At 43.2% G+C, this 17,042-nt stretch overlaps 2 protein-coding genes across 6 annotated transcripts in view; one reads left to right on the plus strand and one right to left on the minus strand.

The window, feature by feature from the left end:
• SLC5A10 (solute carrier family 5 member 10) overlaps positions 1-17,042 on the minus strand; it is a 175,193-nt gene that overhangs the window by 52,037 nt on the left and 106,114 nt on the right. The gene's annotated exons all lie outside the window — the stretch shown is intronic.
• FAM83G (family with sequence similarity 83 member G) overlaps positions 1-17,042 on the plus strand; it is a 59,636-nt gene that overhangs the window by 2,026 nt on the left and 40,568 nt on the right. The gene's annotated exons all lie outside the window — the stretch shown is intronic.

Consider the following 17,042-nt stretch of genomic DNA (forward strand, 5'->3'; position numbering starts at 1 on the left):
TAAGGAAGTCACTTGACTTCTCTGGTCCTCCATTTCTGCTTGGGTAAATTTTAAGATGTGGAGTAGATTTACGGGGTCGACTTCTGGAGTCAGGGGATTTGGTGCTGATTTGGCATGGGCAGGCTAATATTTCATTGCTGAACTGAAGCCTGGACAAAGGTAGTAAGTTGCCGGTTAGGAAGACTCAGAGACCTCAGCAAAGGACGTTTAGGCTGAATCTTTGTAGAAGCTCAGAGTTGAAAGGAACCTGAAAGATAATTTGGCTCCACCTCTGCAAGCCAAGTGGTGGAGCATAAGGTAGATTCAGCTTCCCTTCAGTTTACTAGTGCTATCCAGCTCAAAACACAAACTGCTTCAACTGAGCCCTGAGTTTTTGTTTTATTTTTAGCCCTACAGAGGACATTGAGTAGCTTCCAGAGCCTGCCCCACACTTTAAACTCTCTGTCTCTCTCTCTCTCTCTGTCTCTCTGTTTCTCTCTCTCAGCGGTGTACTTAGCTATTAAACAGGGCAGTCAACTTAAAACAGGTCTTGCTTGGCTGTAAATGAGCAGCAGTTTTGGTCACATTTGTACTTAGAATCATAAGAATGGGAGCTCCCAGAGCCCTTCAAGATCACCCAGTCCACTCCCTTTATTTTTACAGATGAGCAAACTGAGGTCCACAAAAGGTCACACAAGTACTAAGTGGCAAAATGGGGATTTGAACCGATTTCCTGATACCAAATCCAGTGCTCTTTTATCTGCATGCTGGTGCTTCTTAGAGATTGGTGTCATCATAAGCATAGAACTCTGATGCCTTTAGGTTGAATTCTCTGAGAATTCAACCTTTAGGAGAATTCTCTGAGAGACCATCTTGGGGTCAAGGGCCCAGGGAGTTTACTCAGGGGTAAAGGTTGGTATGGTCTGAGAATTGGGGGCAGAGGGGTGCAAATATGAACTCTGTTGTGTTGACACCTTTCTGGTTGACTGAGAGTTAGACTGGGAACAATCTGTGGAAAGGCCTTGTGACTGAGGGGAAGGCAGCAGATGAGAAATGGATGCCCTGCCCCATGTTTGTCTGCTGTGGCTCAGGCTTTTCCCTTCTCTGTCTTTTGAATTGGGAGAAAGGAAGAGAGAATCTGGAGCATAGAAGCTGGAGGAATTAATTTGATTCATCTCTCCCCTACCATTGAAGGGCAGCCTATGAGTCCAAAGGCTTCTCTCAGCAAAACCTCATTTTGACCTTTTTCTGCAACTTCTTCTCCTTACAATACCATAGGTACTGGCCTGGTTTTGCCCTTTCCTTCTTGTGCATAGTGAAGGACCTTTCCTCCTTTCCCCTATTCTCCCCCCAATAATGAATGGTAAAATGTCCTGCAAAATAAGTAGCAAAAAGAACTGGGAGATTATTTCTCTTAACTTGGAATTCTGAACTAGGGGAGAAGGAGAGGGAAGTATTGTTGTATTAGGTCCTAGGCAGAGGAGAAAGAGCATGTTGTCAACATGACCTCTAAAAAACCTTCCAATTTCCTTATTCTGTGAATTTCCTAGGACTATTTCGATAGCCTCAGAGCCTAGATGTCCATTGTTATTTTTAGCTCTGCCTCATGATAGGAAAGCCAGAACTAGAGGAAACTCTGGGCTGGATGAGTGAAAGGTGTTGGAGCAGTGACTGCTAGCTCCTCTTCTGGTTTGTGACCAGTTGGCTGGTCATAGAATTATAGATTTGAAACTGGAAGAGACCCTAGAAGTTATCTAGTCCAATCCTCTCCCCCTCCTCCAATTTACAGATAAGGAAACTGAAACCCAGAGAGGTGAACTGACTTACCCAACATCTCCTAGGTAGTAAGCAGAGCTGGGATTCAAATCCAAATTCTTTGACTTCAAATCCAGTGCTCTCACCGAACTATTCTGCCTCCCTTCTAGGACTCCTGCTAGGGTATTACTCAGATTCAAAATGACTCGCAATAATTTTCCGCCAAGTCTAAGTAATCAAGGGGGCAATCTGAACTGCAAATTCTATACCTGCATCCTATTAAAGGACAACTTAAGAACCCAGGGACCTCTTCTCTCAGCTAGCAGTGATTGGGTAGCCAGGGAAGCAGCAGGACCATAAAGCCAAGCAGCAAATTCAGTCCTTTGGGAACTGAATTCACAGAGTCCTAATCTCTCCCAGACAGACAGACACATGAATGATGGAGCCAGATAGAGGAAGCCTGAGGCCCTGTGGGAGGCCACCTTTGGTAGCAGCTTTCCAGGTGACAACTTATTTCTATTCCACCCCACTGACCAGAGTAGTTGTAACTTGGCTGGCACCAGTACCAGGCTCCAGAGAGGTGACAGGTATCTAGCCTTTGTGTGGGCACAACAGGGGACAAAGATTGAAATTGTCTCCAGACATGGAGGGGGGCCAGGTAGGCCATTCAGGTGTCTGTTAGCAGAGGATATGAGACTCTATGGGAAGAGAAGGCTCCATCATCAGTGATGTGGCTGAGAAAAGATGTGCTCACAGTGGTTCAGCACCCTACTCATTTTCAAATCTAGCAGGCTCTTGTTAATTTCAAAATGGCCAGCAAGTAGTGTAGTCTGATACTTGGGGACCAAGGAATCCAACCAAGGGATAAACCACTTCTGTTGTCCTGTCCTCCCTTCCTAGGAACCACCCCCAAGCGTCTGTAAGTGGAAGTGTGCCTTGCCTTTCCCACCAAGCTATGAAGGCTGGTCCCAGTGTTTGGTGATTGTCAGTGGAAAGGTGCTGCAAGGTCCAGAGACGCTGATGAATGCTGACAGGGTACATTCCCATGGGGCCCTGGTTATTTGTCAGAACCCTGAAGCTGACATCCTACCTCCTGACACGCTCTCTGGTTCTTATCTCTTCCCCTCTGCTTGGTTTCCATCACCTGAATCATCAGGTCCTGGCCTCACCCTCCTCCCCACACCCAGTATTCCCCTAATTAGCAGAAGAGGCTGGGATACTGGGTACATCTGAGCTAAGAAGTTCCTCTCATGATTGCCTGCATCCCAGTACACCACTGGGGCTAGCAGTATATATGTATGTATGTGTGTTTCCGAGTTCTCTTTACCTTACCCATGCCTGCTAACTCAAGTGAGTGGCTTGCTTCCGTCCCTGGGTGTCTATGTTTAGATGAGCTGCTGCTGCTTGGGGGGTGGGGGTGGGGAAGGGATGACTCATGCCTCTGAGTAGCGCCAGTGTGGCCTGATACCTCTTAACCCTGTCAGCAGTAGAGCTTAAGACATCCCTCCTGAGTCCCTCCTTTCCCCTCCCCTCTCCTTTCTCCATCCAGTCACTCTATGAATAGGGATGTGATGTAACTGAGACTCATTCCAAACCCTAACAAGGTGGAAGAAAAGTGGACTCCACTAGGAACTACTGTGGGGTACCTTCCCATCAAGAAGGCCAGTAGCTAGCCGAGGAAAATGAATCTTGGTTCTTTGAAAGAGCAGAGGGCTGAGAATTAGGAAACATGAATCTCTGCCACTGATTCAGTGTGTAACAGGGGACAAATCACTTTGTCTCTCTGGGCTTCCATGAAGGGGTTGGATTAGATGCTCTCTAAAGTACTTTTTGGTTCTAACATTCTTTGACTTTTCCATAGTGAGCGAAGCCATGGACTTTTTTGAATATTCAGGAGATTCTGGATTTTTGTGTGTGCCCAGGGTGGGGGTAGGGGCACAGGGCCACAGCCATTTCTTCTGGGTTAAGGTTTTCAGTACTTGGTTCTAGGGTGTTTGGTCTTTGTTTTTAACTCTGTTGTCCTCCTGAAGTCTCCGCTCATCTCCCCACCACCCTCACCCCACCTTTCCTCCAGGAACCTGTGATTATGAAACCATGATTTATCAGAGAAAAACCTGTTGGATTTTTACCTACAGCAGCTGGAAATTCCAGCAGCATTCCGGGTGACATCCCCATACTATGTGGCATGTTGTTTCATGTTGGAAGACAGCAGAGCCTTGCTCAGAGGCTCCAGCTTCCTCAGAGCCTCAGGGAGATGTGGGTGCATGACTGTAAGGAATGGAAAAGGGAAAGGGGGTGTAGGCTATAAGGGAAAGGCAAGGCAAATGAATCTCACTAACAGGGCTGATGGCTAGAATGACTAGGAAGCTGAGAGAGCTGAAGGCAGAAGAGTAAGGTCAAGCCATACATCCTTTCACTTAACAAAGATTTACCTTATGGAGAAAGACAAAAATGAAGAGGACAACATACCCTGCCCTTTAGGAACTTACAGTATATTTGGGGAAGATCAGATATATGCTAGCTTCCATTGATCTGCTCAGAGGAACTTTCTCTGACAATATTTATTATTATTATTCCATCCACCAAGTATCTGAGAGTTTATTCCATCATAATCCTGAAAGCTGAATTATCCTCAATCTAATCTACCAACCAACCAACACCTATAGGCACAGCCCAACATAATATCGTCTCAATCGATGTCGTTTCACAATATCTTCATTCATACATAACTAAAGTGGTGAAAGGTTATTCAACTTATCGACCAAAACATATCTGTAGAGATTCAGTTCTCCCCCCTCAACCCCTAACCTAACACAATAGTTGTTTGGCCAAGCATACAGTCTCAGTCATAATATTGTTTCCATACAGTTCACTGCTCTTGTAACCTTGTTTTGCTTGACATTGTTAGTGATGTTTGCTAGAAGGGATGCCTTTTTATTTATTGAGCTCTTACACTGTGCCAAGCATCTTTCCCAGTTCTTTGGAGAATAACAAAAGAAACAGCTCCCTGCCTCAGGAAGCTCACTGGAAATAACAGGAAAAAAATCAGAGCAAATAAGTTCCATACAGATTTCTAGAGTCCTTCTCCATTTGACAACCTCAGAGAAAGGCTCCCTGATAAAATCCATTTCATCAAGTTTCTGCTTCAGCAGGTGGATTTCTACCATCATAAAACTGTAAGATGTATTAGCCTCTATCCAGCCTGTCAATCAACTGATACCCACTGGCACAGCCTACATTAGATGGTCTCAACCAATGCCATTGGGGCAATATATGATAACAGTGCTGAATAGAGTGGCACAGACTATCAGGCAATTGTTGGAAGTCAAAAGACCCTACTTGATTTGGAATCAGAGGAGCTGGGTTTGAATCCTAGCTCTGACACCTTGGGTCAATTACAAGAGCCTGTTTTCTCATTTGTAAAATGAAAGGGGATCTTTAAGATTCCTGTCCTTTTTACAGTCCTCTGATATTGCTGTGCAACTTTAGACATGAAAGAGATCACTCTATGCTAGGTTGATGAAGGAGGTGAGACTTTAGCTGGGTTTTGAAGAAAGGGAGGGCTTTTCAGATGAAGAGGAGAGTAAGCAAAAGTTCAGAGACAGAAATGAAGGTAGAAACATGCTGTTCTGCTCATTTCCTCTTGTCTTGCCTGACTTTCCAGAAGGATTTCCTACTCTGCTCCAAAATGGGCTCTGAAATCTTCAAACCTCTCCCTCCACCCCATGGCAACTAGTTCCCTTTTCCCAACCTTATGGAGGAGAGTCTTGGCTTCTCTTTAAGAGCATGACTTCAGAGGCTCTTTCAGAGCAGCCTCTAGTCTTACTTTGGACTTAGCTTTCCTTGTGTGCTTGCTCAATTGAAGCACGTGTGCATGTACCACCACAAAAGCCTGGGACTAGTCTTTCATTTAAGCACAGTCAATTTAGTTTAATAAGGCTTCCCCTCCCAACAAGGATCAATTAATCAAAGACAATTGACCGGGAGATTATAGATGAGTATTTATTGGCAGGCCTCAACAGATCAGTAAGCTTCCTGTCCTAGCACTGTTTCTCTTGACTGAAGCAATAGCTGAGGTCTGTGGTCCTTTGACACTGGCTGTCACTAGGAAGCCTGCTGTTACTTAAGATTGAAGGGAACAAGGTGCCTGCATTGTGGTACAGTGGGAAAAATACTGAATTTGGAGTCAGAAAGTAGTTCAAATCCCATATCTGCCACTTACTGCCTGTATGACCTCTGGGCCTCAGTTTCCTTACTTGTAAAATTAAAGTTGGACCAGGCTTCTAAGAATCCCTCCAGCTCTGAACTTATGACCTGGAGTGAAAACTGTGTTAGCCAGAGGTCTGATGACTTCATTCTTGTAGTGAGTTGCTCCCTGGTCCTGATGCCCAAAAGAAAGCATTTGGGAAGCTAGTGTAACCAGCTGCCTGTAGCAAGAAAAAGTCCTATACTCCCAGGACTTTTGGGGGTAGTGGTGGAGGTCTTTTGCTGTGATTTTTTCTATCACTTTAGTACTTCCTGTTTAGAAACTCCCTTACTGATGCAGAAGTCCAAATTTGCTATAATTTATGGTCTTAGATAGTAACCTGGAACATTGAAAGTTTAAGTGATTTGCTTGTGGTCACAGGGCTAATGTGTGTTGGAAGCAAGATTTACCTCCTCGCTCCCCTACCCCAGGACTTCCTAACTCCAAAGCTGGCCCTTTCAAATGCTCACACCCTAAGGCTCTTAAAATTAAGAAAAATGGAACTTGTTTGATCAACTCTTTTCAACCCAAGTTTGGTGCTAGGGTGTCAGCTTCTCTGATCAGGTGTTGGGGTGGGCGTGAGGGGGAACAGAGAAACTGTGCCCCAGTAGGGACTGCTGGGTGGGAAGCAACCAGGAGGAGAGGCACACAACTGAAGAGCGCAACTACCTGATCCGTTGTGCACAGGGCTGCAAGAAATGCTTGATACAAACCTCTCTCAGGAGCCTTTCCTCCACTTCCAGCCACCTTTCCAGGTTGACTTAATAAAAATAGATATGGAAAACCAGGAAATGTAGATTGTGGGGCTCCCCCCTAGGACCAGCCTGTGCCTTCCTAAGTAAACTAGTGATATTTCTGTCTACTTCATGGTCTGTGCTCTAACTGCATGGATTAGAAAAGATATTAAAAATTAAGGTTTTGATTGATAATGACTGAAAATGCTAGGCATGCTGGGGAATTTGTATTTTGAGAAAAGGAACCTGAAAAACCTCAGAGCCTTAGAATTATTGAATCTTAGAGGTCATTTAGGAGGGTGCTAGATGGCTCTGTGGATAGAGTGCTGGGCCTGCAGTCAGAAAGACCTGAGTTCAAATCCTACTTCAGACACTTGCTAACTGTATGAACTTGGGCAAGTCACTTAATGTCTGTTTGCCCTAATCCACTGGAGAAGGAAATGGCAAACCACTCCAGTATCTTTGCCAAGAAAACCCATGGACAGTATTGGCTTGCTATGGTCCATGGGGTCACGAAGAGTCAGACATAAGTGAAGGTCATTTAGTCCATTTTTCCATAATACAAATGGAACCCTTCTAAGTACTAATGGGTAGTTTATTCAGGCTCTGCTTTAAAACACAATGTTGCAGAGTTTACTGTCTCCTGAGACAGCTTAGCCTATCCTGGGGCAGCTCTCTAATTGCTACAACATTTCCCCCTGATATTGAAATGAAATATGCCTCCTTATAACTCAGACACATTGGTCCCAATCTTAGCCCCTACATCCATACAGAATAAATTTGCTCCTCCTTTGAAGATAGTTATTAAGCCCCCTGGCTCCTCCAAATCTTCTCTTCTCCAGGTTAAAAAGTCTTCCAAAAGCCTTCATCAAGTTCATGGTACAATCCAGGTTACTGTCTAGCGGAAAAAGGGAGATTTGCGGGGCAAGAAGCCCTGCCTAGCCTGCCCCAGGTCACATTATGTAAGGTTTTCCTACTTGGCCAGTCTTAGTGTACTACTTAGCCTAGTTCTCCATTTTTCTATCCCCTAACCTAGAATCAAACATTTTGAGCTGGAAGAGACCTTAGAATTCTTCTAGTCCAACCCCTTTATTTTATACATGAAGAAAAGTGAGGCCCAGAGAGAACTTTTGCCCAACTCACAAAGATAGAGCTGGGATTTGAACTCAGGTCCTCTGCTTCTTAAAGCCATTATTCTGCTCACTGCACCATGCTGCCTTTTAGCTTCCTGTCTTTGAGAACGGATTTCCCTTCTTTAGTCTGAAAAACATTGTCTTGACGAGTTGTCCTCAGTGCGATGACTAATATTGATAGACTTAGCCTTTCTCAGCAATGCAGGGATGTAAGACTTCTCCAAAGGCCTCATGATGGAAAATGCTATGCACATCTAAAGAAAGAACTATGGAGTTTGAATACAAATCGAAGCATATTATTTGCTATTTTTTTTCCTTCTGTTGTGTTTTGTTTCCTCTTTCTGGTGGTTCCTCCTATTGGTTCTAATTCTTACTTACAACATGACTAATGTGAAAATATGTTTAATAGAAATGTATATGTATAGCCTATATCAGATTGTGTGCCATCTTGGGGAGGGAGGTGGGAAGGAGGGAGAGAAAAATTTTAAACTCAAAAGCTTATGGAAGTGATTGTTGATAAATCAAAATAAATTAATTTAAAAAAAAAGAGTTGCCCTCAGAATACAGGTTCTCCAGTTAAATAGAAGTTAAGAGGCAGGCTACACCTCTCCCACTCAGGTAATGAAAGGGTTTCAGGGGTCGGGTTAGGCCAGTGGGAAAGATGAGAGAGGGCCATTCAAGCCAGTTATTTACAAGTTAACTTCCTGTTTCAGCCATTAGCAAGAAGACAGGTGTCTGGATTTCTGGCACCAACCTGGAAACCATGCTTTTTTTTTTTTTTTTGGCTACTCAATTGGGGTTAAGTGATTTGCCCAGAGTCACACAGCTAGTAAGTGTTCTGTGTCTGAGGTCACATTTGAACTCGGGTCCTCCTGCCTCTAGGGCCAGTGCTCTATCCACTTTGCCACTTAGGTGCCCCAACCACTCTTTTTTGGGAAGCAGGGAACCTATTAGTTATCACTAGCCAAAAGAAGAATGGACTTCAGAGGGGAATAGCTTATGTCACTGAAGGTCTTCAAGCAAGAGACTGAATGACCACTTCTTAGGGAGGCTATAGAGGGAGAATTCCTATTCAGGAGCAGACTGGCTTAGATGACCTTTGGGCTTGTAGCCAACTCTGAGATTCTGTAGTACCAACCCATAGACAATAGCATATAATGAATAAGTACTGGACCGGAAGTCAAGAAACCTGGGTTGTTGTGCCCAGTATATAGTAAACACTTAATAAATGTTTGTTGATTGACTGCCAGCTTCAGATACTAGTTGGGCAAGTTACCTAATCTCAGCCTCAGTTTCTTCATCTGTAAAAGAGATATAATAAATTTATACTGAATTGTTATGAAGAAAGTGTTTTGTAAACCTTAAAGAGTTACATAAATGTGAGTTATTGTGATTATTATTACCATAACTTAATGCTCATAATGTCCTTTAATTCCAATGTAAATTTAGCTACAACCTTATCAGGGTAGGGAGGGGTCGAAGAAGAGTCAACATTTCCTTAAGATACCCATCAGCCACCGGGCCCTCCAAGATTTTAACCTTGTATGTCATATGGGTTGCTTTTTGCCTGTATAACAGGTCTGTGACAAGGAGGTGATCATCCGGTCCTTGCACAGAGCAATCCAGGCCTTGCAGTCTCATTAAACCAGTCCTATTCCCTTGTTTGGACAGACATTTTTGCCTTTCTGTGTGAGAACAGATGTAGGAATCTGGGCTAGGGATTCTCCCATTGTTGGAGGGTGGAGCTTGGTTCCCCAAGGGGCTAGTAGATTGAGATTCACCTGGGAGAGCTGTCTGCCTCAGTAACTCCAGGCTCTTCTCACCTATAAGGCCAGTCTTTAGTAAGGCTGCCAGTGGGGGTGGGGTGGTGAAAACACTTCCAAGGCCTTGGAATCAGGTGATATCATTCAGAGAAGGCTGCCTTGCCTGCCTAGATCCCTAATCTCCTCCTTTTCTCATCTTTTTTGCCTGTTGACCTTTCCCCCAAAGCTAGCTCTGACTTACATCACCGTCTCTTTATCTTATCTGGTGATTGTCTTTGAGAAACATTTCCCAGACTTGGTTGCTTTCATTTGTTTTAGTATTCTCATTCTATACTGAATGGACACTGCTGCATATCTCAGACCTAAATAGAGACTGGAATTTGCTTAATTCCTCCCCTTATACTCCCCTTGCTGGATAAGGGGCCAAGAACCCATGTCAGCTGATGTCTAATCCCACAAATTATGTCTGGTCCACAAGATGAATTTAACCGTGATGAAGTGCAATCTCTGGGTACATTATTATTATCATCATCATCATTACTGCTACTACTACTAATAGCTAGCATTCGTGAAGCAATTTAAGGTTTGCTAAGCACTTTACATGTTGCCTCATTCTATCCTAGCAAGTCTGTGAAATAGGTGCTATTATTATACTCATTTTACAAATGAAGAAACCAAGACTGAAGTTAAGTGACTTGTCCAGTGTCACGGCTGGTAAAGTGTCTAACGCAAGGTTCAAACTCAGGTTTTCATGATTCCAAGTCTAGGACTATCCACTATGCTGCCTAGCTGCCTATATAGTCCTACTGTTTTTCAGCAAGTAGGCAGCTGCCTTTGTTAATTGTTTTTAATGAAACTTTAGTCTTAGTCCCAGAAAGTCGGTAAAGTTTTTAGAAATACTCTTCTGATTTGGCCGTTTGGTTAACGTTTCAGTCATGGACTCCAGTTTTAAAATGGATGGGAGGAGGAGTATGTATTTAGTTTTTGAAGAGCCCAACCCTGCTAGGCGGAAAATTTCTTAGGGATTTCCTCTCTCCCACCCCTACCCCCCCCCCAAAAAAAAGAAAGGTGAGGCACAGGACTATTCCTGGTAGGGCTCATGCTGGCTGTACTACTAACTGTTAAATTAGCATTTCTCATTTTGTGCATCTTGGGTGGATGAATTACCTTATGAGGGTGGGGGTGGGGTAAACTGGTTTGGGGAGTGATTGAAGAGTGGAACCTTCTTCTTTTGTGCTGACAGTAACAGGGTGCTGTTAGCACCTCCCATAGCACCCAGCTTCTCCTGTCATTCACCCCGGAGAAAACACAGAAACTGCCCCAGTCAGTGTGTTTCTATAACCCCAGCCAGACATTGTCTTGTTAATCCTTCTGACGCCACAGAGAGGCAGAAAGATTCCAATATAGCATCAGACTGGTGAGGAAACTGAGGCAAGGTGCCCAGATCTAAGTCCTAGTAGTTAAGTCGCTTAGCACAGTGCCTGGCACATAGTAGTTGCTTAACAAATGTTTTTTGACTGACTGTCTGGTAGTTGTCCTGGCCCTGTAGTGATTCTACCTTCTTTTCTCAGAGGGCATGGCTCCCTAGGAAGTTTACTGGGGGAACAAAACGGTTTCAGTTATACATTCGTTGTGCTAGTTGCCACCACTGGCAACTGGTGCTAGGGGCATTTCTTCTCTGCCCCATTGTCCTGCAAGATCTGGCCTCTTTACTCAGGAATTCAAAGTGTGTGTGTGTGTGTGTGTGTAGCAACTAGGATAGAACCCGGAATTTCTTGTTTATTTAATGATAAAAAAAATTGGCATCTGTGTAGCATCTTAAAGTTTTCAAAGCATTTTATACACATTATTGACTCATCTGAGCCTCACCACAACTTTGTGAAGTTGGTAAGACAGGTATTCTTAACCCCATGCTATTGATGAAGAAACAGGCTCAGGTTAAAGTGACTTGCTCACAGTCACACAGCTAGTAAACATCAGAAGTGGGATTTGAACCCAGATATTCCTGATTCCAAGTCCAGAACTTGGTTCCCTATACCCCTACAGCTTCTTATTTACTTGTCACTAGACTAGGCTCAGTCTCCTTTGAATTTTGTGTGTGTGGGTAAAGGGGAGGGAGAGAGAGAAATTCTTTGCATGCAAAGTAAAATAAATATGAAATTCTTTACATTGCTGGGATATAAAGGAGAGTATATGTGTCTAGCAAGAGAAAAGGGCTGTGCATCTGCAAATATAGGAGAGATATATGTGTAACAGTGATATCAGCCCAGAATCTAAGACCTGGTAGGGACCTCAGAAGTTATCTAGCCCAAACTCTATCCATGCAGCAGGCTTCTCCACAGTGTCCCCAACAAATGGTCATTCAGCCCCTGCTTGATTTCCAGTGATGAGGACTCACTATCGACTGAAATCCTTCCATCCACTTTTAGAGCACTCAAGTTCCTAGCAAGTTTCTCCTTACGCTAAGCCAAAGTCTGCCTCCATGTGGCTTCTTCCCATTGTTTCTAGTTCATAGGTTTTAGAGCTTGAAGGAACCTTTGACAGTTCTGTCCTCTAGGCCTAAGCAAAACATGTTGAATCTATGGTGGTATAATGGAAAGAGTGCTGAATTTGGATTCAGAAGAACTGGATTTGGATCTTGGCTTTACTGTTTACTTCCTAGCCGATCACTTGACCTTTCTGGCTCTCATTTTCCTCATTTATCCAATAAGGGCCTTGGGTTACACAGTAAGGTCCCTTTCCATTGTAAATCTGTGATGATGGCCTTTTAGATACTTTAGGACGGCTATTGTATATGGTCTACTCTTTTCACTAGCTAAATATCCTCATTTCTTTAAACTAGTCCTCACATGAAATGGTTTCTGGTCTGGTCACCCTCCTCTTGATATATTTTGGCATGTAAATATTCTACCCAGAATATGGCACCAGAATGGAACACAGAAGTGGAATGACCCAGGTAGAGGCTTTTCTTCTTTTGTGTATTAAGCTCCTATTAATGCAGCCTAAGATATTAGCTTTTTGGAATGGAAGGAGGATGGGCTAACATACCACAATATTGAGCACATGGGTCTCTAAAACCCCCAGGTCTTTTTCACATGCACTATTCTCTAATTACATATTTTCTATCTTGGACCTACATAGTTGATTTTATTTGAATCTAAGTATAGACCTTTATATTTGTTCTTACTAAAGTTCGTCTTTTTATTTTAGATTTGTTCTATCGTCCTCTCCTGTTAGTATCTTTTCAGACCCCAGTTCTTTCATGCAGTCAATCAAGGCTTTATTAAGTATCTGCCTTCTATGTGGGAAATACTGTGCTAGGGGCCAGAGAGACAAAGATAGTCCCTGCCCTGAAGGAACTGCTATTGGGGGCCATGTACAAAATAAGTACCATAAAATTACAAGGTATATTTTCTGAGGGGAGGACATTAACATCTGAGGGATAAGCAGCAACAACTTTAGGTAGAAGGTGGTGCTTGAGCAGAGTTTTGTGGGAAGCTCAGATTTCCAGAGGCAGGGCTGAGGGGGGAGTGTTGGTAGGACTAAAAAGCAGGTCTCTTTAATAATAATAATGATAATGATTGCTCGATTTTCTATAGTATTTTAGGGCAACCCTACAAGGTAGCTATTGAAAATATTATTACCATTTTCCAAATGAGGAAACTGATGTACAGTACAGGAAGGGAAGCAACAAGAAAGGAAACAAACATTTATTAAGCACTCACTGTGTGCCAGGCACTAAGAGCTTTACCAGGCATGAGGGGCAGCCAGGACAGAGGTAGAGAGATGGAAGATAGAGCATCCTGGGTGAGGAAGGCCAGCCAGAAGGCAGGAAGGGGCGTGATGTATAAGGTTGGAAATACAGTAGCTATCCCTCCTAGCTTGGTTTCGTTTAAAAAATCGATGATATGTGTACTTTTCCTCTGCTCCCAGCACATCAAAGTGAATCCCCTATGGTGAATTTACAGGAAGGTGGGGACAGGAGTTCTGTGCCTTGTTGAAAGGAATACTACTATCAGTGAGATAACAGATCCTTCAAAGTATATTTTTTCTGCCAGTGTGTGATCACTTTATTTCCTCTACCTAGCATACCTGTTGAAATTCTGCCCATCCTTCAAGGCCCACTTCAAGTCTTCTCTGACCTCTCTAGGATATCTTTATCCCTTTTTTAAATACGTGTAACATTCTATACTTGATACATACCATTTATGGCTTAGTATTATTAACAATTGTTTCTTGTGTCTGAAACCTGTATTATAGACTAGACTGTGAGCATCATTGAGGCCAGGGATTGCCTCTTATGCTTGTCTGAAATTCTATGATTCTTTGTCCCAAGCATCTAGTATGAAAGTAGGTGCTTAGTTAATAGCTATGGCATGACATACTTGCCATAATGCATTTATCAGTAGTAAGAACTTTTTTTATATAGCATTTTACATACATTATCTATTTAAATGTATCTGATGCTCTTCCAGGCAAGTTATAAGAAGAACTGCATAGACCTGGGCCCTGGAACAGATTCTTGGAGACAGAACCATAACCCTTGTCAGACATCAGCAGAGTTGGGACTGCTTCAGTGGACTCTCCAAGCAGTGATCTGATCCAAATGCAACTGGGCTTAGAAGATAGGTGTTAGAGGCCAATGGAGGGTGATGTAGAGGATTGGAAAGGGCACTGAACCTTGGAGTCAAAGGTTAAAAGCTTAGCTCTGCCACTTACTACTTGAGGGTCATTAAGCGAAACACTTCACCACCCTGGGCCTCAGTTTCCTCATCTGTAAAATGAGGGAGTCAGACTAGATGACCTCTAAGATCCCTTCCACCTCTAAACCTGGAGATCTATCGTTAGCACACTTATGTGGTATGGAGTTTATTCAGTGGACTCCAAAGGGAGGTAAGGAATAGGTACTATAATAAAGTTAGAATCATAGTAGAAGAGACAGTGATCATCTAGTCAAATTAGCACATTTTTAGAGAGAACAGAACCCAAGTTCAGAAAGAGGTACTAAAGGTCACTAAAGGTAAGTAGGTGACTCAGTGGATAGAGTACTAGGCCTAGAGTCAGGAAGACCTTAGTTCAAATCCAGCCTCAGACACTTACTAGCTGTGTGACCCTGGGCAAGACACTTAACTTCTGTTTGCCTTAACCCATTAGAGAAGGAAATGGCAAACCACTCCGGCAAACTTGCAAAGAAGACCCCAGGGACAGTCCATGGGGTGATGAAAAGTCACACACAGCTAAAGGATTGAACAACAACAGCAACAACAACAGCACAGCAAATTAGTTGGTGGGTCTAAAAAGCAGGTCTCTTTAATAATAATAATAATGATAATGATGGCTCGATTTTCTATAGTATTTTAAGGCAACCCTACAAGGTAGCCAGTGAAAATATTATTACCATTTTGGAAACTGATGTACAGTACAGGAAGGGAAGAAAGAAGAAAGGAAACAAGTGTTTATTAAGCACTCACTATGTGTCAGGTGCTAAGAGCTTTACCAATATGATCTCATTTGATCCTCACAACAACACTGTAAGGTAGGTGCTATTATTATTATTATTGTTATTCCCATTTTACAGTTGAGGAAGCTGAGGCTAAGTGACTTGCCCAAGGTCACACAGCTAGTAAGTGTCTGAGGCCAGATTGGGAGTCGGGTGTTGCTGAGTCCAGGCCCAGCACTCTATTAACTTGGCCAGCTAGTGGCCTCTGTTGAGTCTCTTGCTCAGGAACACACAGCTGGGCCACAAATTCAGCTCTTATAACTCCTAGTCCACTGTTCTTTCCACTGTAAACCACTGCCTCCATTTAACTTCTGTATCTACAAACTGGATAAGCCAGACCAGGACAGGGAATTACTTTGGCTGTGTCCAGATCTCTCCCCTGCAGAGTCATTGTTTCAGGTTATTTTTTAAAGGGTTTGGGGGTAGAATCTCTGCCTAGTACAGTGTCTTACACCTTTCTGTTAGAGTGAATTCATCGATGATAACTGTAATTTCACTGGTATAAGGAATTTTGAATGAGGTAACTCCTTCTACCAGTATAGCTTGTAATCATAGAGAATTTATATATAAGGATATAACTTGCTCATAATAGGCACTTTAAAAATGTTGAATTGGATTGAGGCTTTTCACTGTCTGACAGATGCTTATAATCCTACAGTGAGTTGAGTTGGAGTCTGTAAGGGCTAAGATGGATTTGAGGTGTAGCTAGCTACTCTGTGGATTTTTCTCTGTCCTGTCATTTGAATGAAACCCTGGCATGCCTTCACTTTCAGATGATAACGAGCCTGTAGGATGGAATATTAGGGGATTTTCAAAAGGTTTTGACCTGACAGGCCATCAACTAGGAAACTAGACCATTGTTACAGGGATATAAAACCCAGCCCATATGACTGAGAGAGAAGTCAGGCAATGTCAAGAAATGAGGCTTGCATCTCCTCACCTTCCTCTCTGGCAAAGGACTGCTCTGTCAATGTTACCTTTCTGGCATAGGGGCAGCTCACCATTGGGAATACACTGCTATCTTCATCCTTGCAGTTGGTCCTACTCCAGGCAATTCATTTCACTAACCAACCTTTATTGAGTGCCTACTGTTTGCAAAACCTTGTGCTACATTTAGTTAGCATTTTAGCTCACTTATTCTCACCTGTAAAATGAAGCTGTTTTTCCATTATCCATTTCCTACATGCATGAAAGTATACAAAGTGGACTGTGCTTTTGAGATGGACAGGTGCCAGGGATGCTCACTGGGTCATTAGAGACCAATTATGGGCTGACACCCTTGGGTGTGCACTGGCAATCCCTCTTACTTTGCTGAGTTCGGAGAGTTACCCTCAGTGTTCTGACAGTACTTGACTCAGATCAAGCAGGCCTTTAGTTCCACGCCCAAAATCCCAAATGGCAGCAGAAAAGCAGTACTACCTGCTGGTTTCCCAGACCTGCTTCCTCTATGAGATGAAAATTAATAATGATAACAAGGTCATCTGCCCCTGGAACCACCCTGGGCTTTGATAGGATAGCTTTGGGCCAAAATTTTTGACCTTTTCTTGCTCTATTCAGGCCTGTATGCACTTCTGGGCATCTCCAGCTATGTGTTCCCCTCCTCAAACCCCCCTTATGTGCTGTCGTCTTCTATTAGAATGTAAGCTGCTTGAGGGCAAGGACTATTTTGCTTGTTTGAATTTGTATGCCCGTAGCTTAGCAACATTGTGCCTGGCACATTTTTGTTGTTCACTTGTGTCCAACTCTTTGTGACTCCATTTGGGGTTTTCTTGGCAAAGATACTGGAGTAGTTTGCGTTTTCCTTCTTCGGCTCATTTTATAGATGAGGAACTGAAGAAAACTGGGTGAAGTGACTTACCCTGGGTCACAAGCATCTGAGGTCAGATTTGAACTCAGGAAGATGAATTTTCCTGACTTCAGACCCCATACTCT

This window comes from Vombatus ursinus, unplaced genomic scaffold (genome assembly GCF_900497805.2).
Source record: "Vombatus ursinus unplaced genomic scaffold, bare-nosed wombat genome assembly UNPS02014807.1, whole genome shotgun sequence".
In the NCBI taxonomy this organism is placed as follows: Eukaryota; Metazoa; Chordata; class Mammalia; order Diprotodontia; family Vombatidae; genus Vombatus; species Vombatus ursinus.